This window comes from Coregonus lavaretus (genome assembly GCF_964263955.1).
Source record: "Coregonus lavaretus genome assembly, chromosome: 6".
NCBI lineage: Eukaryota > Metazoa > Chordata > Actinopteri > Salmoniformes > Salmonidae > Coregonus > Coregonus lavaretus.
The window spans coordinates 2,641,181-2,647,364 of NC_139993.1; positions in this window are offsets into that span (position 1 = coordinate 2,641,181).

A 6,184-nucleotide genomic window follows, 5' to 3' on the forward strand; every position below is an offset into this window, starting at 1 on the left:
CCCTCCTAAACCGGGCTGCCCAGACCCAGCACTGCAGAACCACTTTACTTTAATTTACTTTCTCATTTTTCCCCATCTGTCCTGGAAAGAGTGATTTGTAAACAACCGGGTCTGATAGGATCCAAAGTGGACAGGCAGCCTGGGTTATTTTATGGCTCTGTGGCACAATCTCCTGGGATGGCCAAGCTCCCCACTGTATTCTTTTATTTTGGACCACTAGACTTTCTATTGAGCCTGTTGCTGAATTCAGGCTTCACTTTACAGACAATCTGGCTTGTTTCCTCCTGATTCTGTGGCGTCGTCATGGGTTTTGTTCAGGTGTTGACTATTGCTTTTATTCTTCATCATGATATAGCTACTACTTGGAGGGGGTACAATTCTAAGGAGGCTATTATAGACTAGTCCAGCAAATGGTAGAATAGAGAATAGAGGAGAAAGAGACTGATAAAGGAGAATGTTGATGAGACTGCACCTTAAGGGATCCCAACTCCAGCTTTGGGCCCTGGATTCAATGCCGGCTGAAATGGCACCCTATAGGATGCCATTTCAGATGCATCCTTTGATGGCCTGCATTGAACACAGCCAAAGACCAGTGGGACAAAGCCATAGACTAGTGGTAGGGCGATATGCCCAAAATATCATATCACAGAATTAAAACAATATTGGACGGTTTGACTGTATTTTATGTTTTTGAATAATAAAAGTTCAATATGTTCTTTATGAGTAGTGCGTGACCCTAGGGTGGAAACACATACATTCTAAGTGATTTCAATGGGTCTTTCTCCATTCTGATTGTTTTATACCGTTCAATTCAACTTCAACCAAAATAATTTTCAGCATTTTCATCAATTTCTGCATTTCCTGCACTCATTTGAGATCATTTCCACACTGCCATGAAGGGCTGCATGATATGGGCTAACAATCTAGGCCTTATTTTTAACCAAATGTTGCAATTGCGATTTGACTTGTGATTTAGAGCAAAACACTTGGGTGAACTGTTGGAGTCATGGAAATAGAATGGATTATTCTAATTCTATAGTTAGAATATAATAGTGGCCACTTTGAATACAGTGTTTGACATGGCAACAAATGGAAATGCCAGGGAGGAGTTATTGTGACAGGGTAGGAACCTAGGGGACCCTATAATCTTTGGCTACATTGAATGTTTTTTCTCTTAGCTACTTCACGTAGCTAACATATTCTTGCTTTGCGTATTCGTCTTTGATTTAGAAGATACTGTTGCACAAAAAACATGCAAATGTAGGTGTACACCATCACTGGTATTATCAGGCTGTATAGCTAGTTACATTTGTGTGTATTACCCTTTCTGTGTGTTATGCCTTACCTCCATAACTTACTACATTCGCACACACTGTATATATATTTTCTGTTTGTATTTTTGATTTTATGTTTTGTTTACCCCATATGTAACTCTGTGTTGTTGTTTTTATCGCACTGCTTTGCTTTATCTTGGCCAGGTCGCAGTTGTAAATGAGAACTTGTTCTCAACTGGCTTACCTGGTTAAATAAAGGTGAAATAAAATAAAACAATTACAAATTTGCTCTGACTCATTTATCAGCTAGCTAGCGATTAGCATTAGCGATTAGGATTAGTGATTAGTATTAGCGGCTAACAAGATTTACTGTAGGCCCAACTTTTTAGAAAAGACAAACTAGCTGTTTGCAGATGTAGCCTAAGAAACACAAACTAATAGTGTAATTATACAACGCTAGTGGATTTATATTGAGAAGCAAAGTGAAAACAGCATCGTTGTCGTCAAAATTGTTGCGTGTCCTGCTGAACACAAATATCTTGTGGTCGAGGAATAATATGCACTCCTTCATGGTCGGGGCTAGGTCTGTGTGGAAAGCGGCATGGAGAGAGAGCGGAAAGAGAAGACTCAAGTAGCGAAGTAAACTATAAAAGATTGACGTTACACACGGCGTATTACATTTAACAAACCAAACATTGAAATACTGTTATAAAGGTAAAGTAAAAACCCAAACCGGTCCGTGCATCAATACCGGTATATCGTAAAATACGGTACAACAACTAGTGGGACACAGGCATAGACTAGTCCAGCTAAGGGTAGATACTAGAGAAGGGTTCCCCAACTGGCGGCCCGTGGGTGATTTTATTTGGCCCCTCAAGTTTTCTGAGCCCAAAAAATTTTACAAATATATATACATACAGTACCAGTCAAAAGTTTGGACACACCTACTCATTCAAGGGTTTTTCTTTATTTTTACTATTTTCTACATTGTAGAATAATAGTGAAGACATCAAAACTATGAAATAACACGTATGAAATCATGTAGTAACCAAAAAAGTGTTAAACAAATCAAAATATATTTTATATTTGAGATTCTTCAAAGTAGCCTTGATGACAGCTTTGCACACTCTTGGCATTATTTCAACCAGTTTCATGAGGTAGTCACGTGGAATGCATTTTAATTAACAGGTGTGCCTTCTTAAAAGTTAATTTGTGGAATTTATTTCCTTCTTAATGCGTTTGAGCCAATCAGTTGTGTTGTGACAAGGTAGGGGTGTTATACAGAATATAGCCCTATTTGGTAAAAGACCAAGTCCATATTATGGCAAGAACAGCTCAAATAAGCAAAGAGAAATGACAGTCCATCATTACTTTAAGACATGAAGGTCAGTCAATCCGGAAATCTTTTATAACTATACGTTTCTTCAAGTGCAGTCGCAAAAACCATCAAGCACTATGATGAAACTGGCTCTCATGAGGACCACCACAGGATTGGAAGACCCAGAGTTACCTCTGCTGCAGAGGATAAGTTCATTAGAGTTATCAGCCTCAGAAATTGCAGCCCAAATAAATGCTTCACAGAGTTCAAGTAACAGACACATCTCAACATCAACTGTTCAGAGGAGACTGTGTGAATCAGGCCTTCAAGGTCGAATTGCTGCAAAGAAACCACTACTAAAGTACACCAATAAGAAGAAGAGACTTGCTTGGGCCAAGAAACAAGAGGAATGAGCATTAGACCGGTGGAAATCTGTCCTTTGGTCTGATGAGTCCAAATTTGAGATTTTTGGTTCCAACCGCCATGTCTTTGTGAGACGCAGAGTAGGTGAACGGATGATCTCCGCATGTGTGGTTCCCACCGTGAAGCATGGAGGAGGAGGTGTGATTATTATTATTTATTTATTTTAAAAATCACCTTTATTTAACCAGGTAAGCCAGTTGAGAACAAGTTCTCATTTACAACTGCGACCTGGCCAAGATAAAGCAAAGCAGTGCGATAAAAACAACAACACAGAGTTACATATGGGGTAAAAAAACATAAAGTCAAAAAATACAACAGAAAATATATATACAGTGAGTGCAAATGTAGCAAGTTATGGAGGTAAGGCAATAAATAGGCTATAGTGCAAAATATTTACAATTAGTATTAACACTGGAATGCTAGATGTGCAAGAGATTATGTGCAAATAGAGATACTGGGGTGTAAAAGAGCAAAATAAATAACAATATAGGGATGAGGTAGTTGGGTGGGCTAATTTCAGATGGGCTGTGTACAGGTGCAGTGATCGGTAAGGTGCTCTGACAACTGATGCTTAAAGTAGTGTGAGGGAGATAAGAGTCTCCAGCTTCAGAGATTTTTGCAATTCGTTCCAGTCATTGGCAGCAGAGAACTGGAAGGAATGGCGCCAAAGGAGGTGTTGGCTTTGGGGATGACCAGTGAGACATACCTGCTGGAGCGCAGACTACGGGTAGGTGCTGCTACGGTGACCAATGAGCTAAGATAAGGCAGGGATTTGCAGTAGTTGTCCACATACTCTAGGTCAGACCCGTCGAGAGTAGTGATTCTAGTCGGGTGGGCGGGTGCCAGCAGCGTTCGATTGAAGAGCATGCATTTAGTTTTACTAGTGTTTAAGAGCAGTTGGAGGCTACTGTGATGGTGTGGGGGTGCTTTGCTGGTGACACTGTTGGTGATTTATTTAGAATTCAAGGCTCATTTAACCAGCATGGCTACCACAGCATTCTGCAGTGATACGCCATCCCATCTGGTTTGCGCTTAGTGGGACTATCATTTGTTTTTCAACAATGACCCAACACATCTCCAGGCTGTGTAAGGGCTATTTGACCAAGAAGGAGAGTGATGGAGTGCTGCATCAGATGACATGGCCTCCACAATCACCTGACCTCAACCCAATTGACATGGTTTGGGATGAGTTGGACCGCAGAGTGAAGGAAAAGCAGCCAACAAGTGCTCAGCATATGTGGGAACTCCTTCAAGGCTGTTGGAAAAGCATTCCTCGTGAAGCTGGTTGAAAGAATTCCAAGGCTGTGCAAAGCTGTCATCAAGGCAAAGGGTGGCTACTTTGAAGAATCTCTTAATATATTTTGATTTGTTTAACACTTTTTTGGTTACTACATGATTCCATATGTGTTATTTCATAGTTTTGATTATTTTCACTATTATTCTACAATGTAAAAATAAAAATAAAAACTTGAATGAGTAGGTGTCCAAACTTTTTGTCACGGTTTCGGCCGAGGCTGCCTCTCTTCCTTGCTCGGGCAGGCTTCGGCGTTCGTCGTCTCCGGAATACTAGCTGCCACCGTTGTATGTTTCCTATGTCGTGTTGGTGCGCTACCCTTTTCGGTGCGCTATTTGTAGCTTGCCTCCTTTATATTTAGGAGAGGATTTTCGCACATGTTTAGTGCGCCCTTTTGTTTACGCCTGTGTGCGCATTTTCTCGCCTCCGGGCTACTGGATTGTGTTTTTGTGTCTGCTCTACTAAAAGTCTTTGTTGGACTTATCTTCTGCGTCCTGCGCCTGATTCCACACCACACCCACCTACAGCACCTACTGACAGAATCACTCACCATCTGAATGGAATCAGCAGGAGCCGCAGCAGCACAGGAGACGTTGGAGGAGCGGGTTCGGGAGCAGAATGACCAGATCCTGCGGATCGGGACCGCCCTGCAGGATGTGATCAACACGCTCCAACGCTGGGAGACCCGAGGAACACCCCCAACGCCACCGTCCCTACCATCACCATCAGCAAGTCAGCCCATTCCCGCTCCGGAACCCAGAGGAGTTCGACTCTCGCTCCCGAGGGCCTACGATGGGACCGCTGCCGGGTGTCAGGGATTCCTTCTCCAGGTGGAGCTTTACCTGGCCACCGTGCACCCGGCGCCCTCGGGACACGAGAGCGTGTCCGCCCTTATCTCCTGCCTTTCCAGCAAGGCGTTAGAATGGGCCAACGCCGAGTGGAGGAGGATAGACGCTACCACCATCACTTATGCTGAGTTCTCCCGCCGCTTCAGGGCGGTGTTTGACCATCCACCAGAGGGGAAAGCGGCGGGGGAGCGTCTGTTCTGCCTCCGGCAGGGGAAGAGGAGTGCCCAGGAGTTCGCGTTGGAATTCCGTACTCTAGCTGCGGATGCAGGGTGGAATGAGCGGGCCCTCATCGATCACTACCGCTGTAGTCTACGTGAGGACGTCCGTCGGGAGCTGGCCTGTCGGGACACCAGCCTCTCTTTCGACCAGTTAGTCGACATGTCCATCAGGCTGGACACCCTGCTGGCTACCCGCGGACGTCCCGAGGGAGGTCCGTCCATTTCACCCTCCAGCGTCTCCGAGCCGAGCCCCATGGAGCTCGGGGGCGCTGGCGCTAGAGAGAGGAGGGGTCGGAGTACGAGGGGGTCCATCTCCTGCACCAACTGTGGTCGAGGAGGACACACCGCGGCTAGGTGCTGGGGATGGCCTCCTAGGGGAGAAGACGACAGGCCCCGCACTGGGGAGTCCTTCCAGGTGAGTAGGCGCCCCACTCACCCAGAGCTCTCTGTTGCGCACTTCTGTATACCTGTGCGTTTTCCACAGGTAGCACCTCATTCCCAGCATAAGGCGCTGGTAGATTCAGGCGCGGCTGGGAATTTTGTGGATAAGAAATTTTGTTTAGCCTTAGGGATTCCCCTTCTCCCTGTTGACGTCCCCTTCCCCGTTCATGCCCTAGATAGCCGTCCGTTGGGATCGGGCTTGATCAGGGAGGTCACGGCGCCACTTAGGATGTGTGCGCAGGGGGGTCATCAGGAGATGATCCAGCTATTTCTGATCGACTCGCCTTCGTATCCGGTGGTGCTGGGCATGCCCTGGTTGACTACCCATAACCTGTCTATTTCGTGGCAGGAGAGGGCTCTGATGGAGT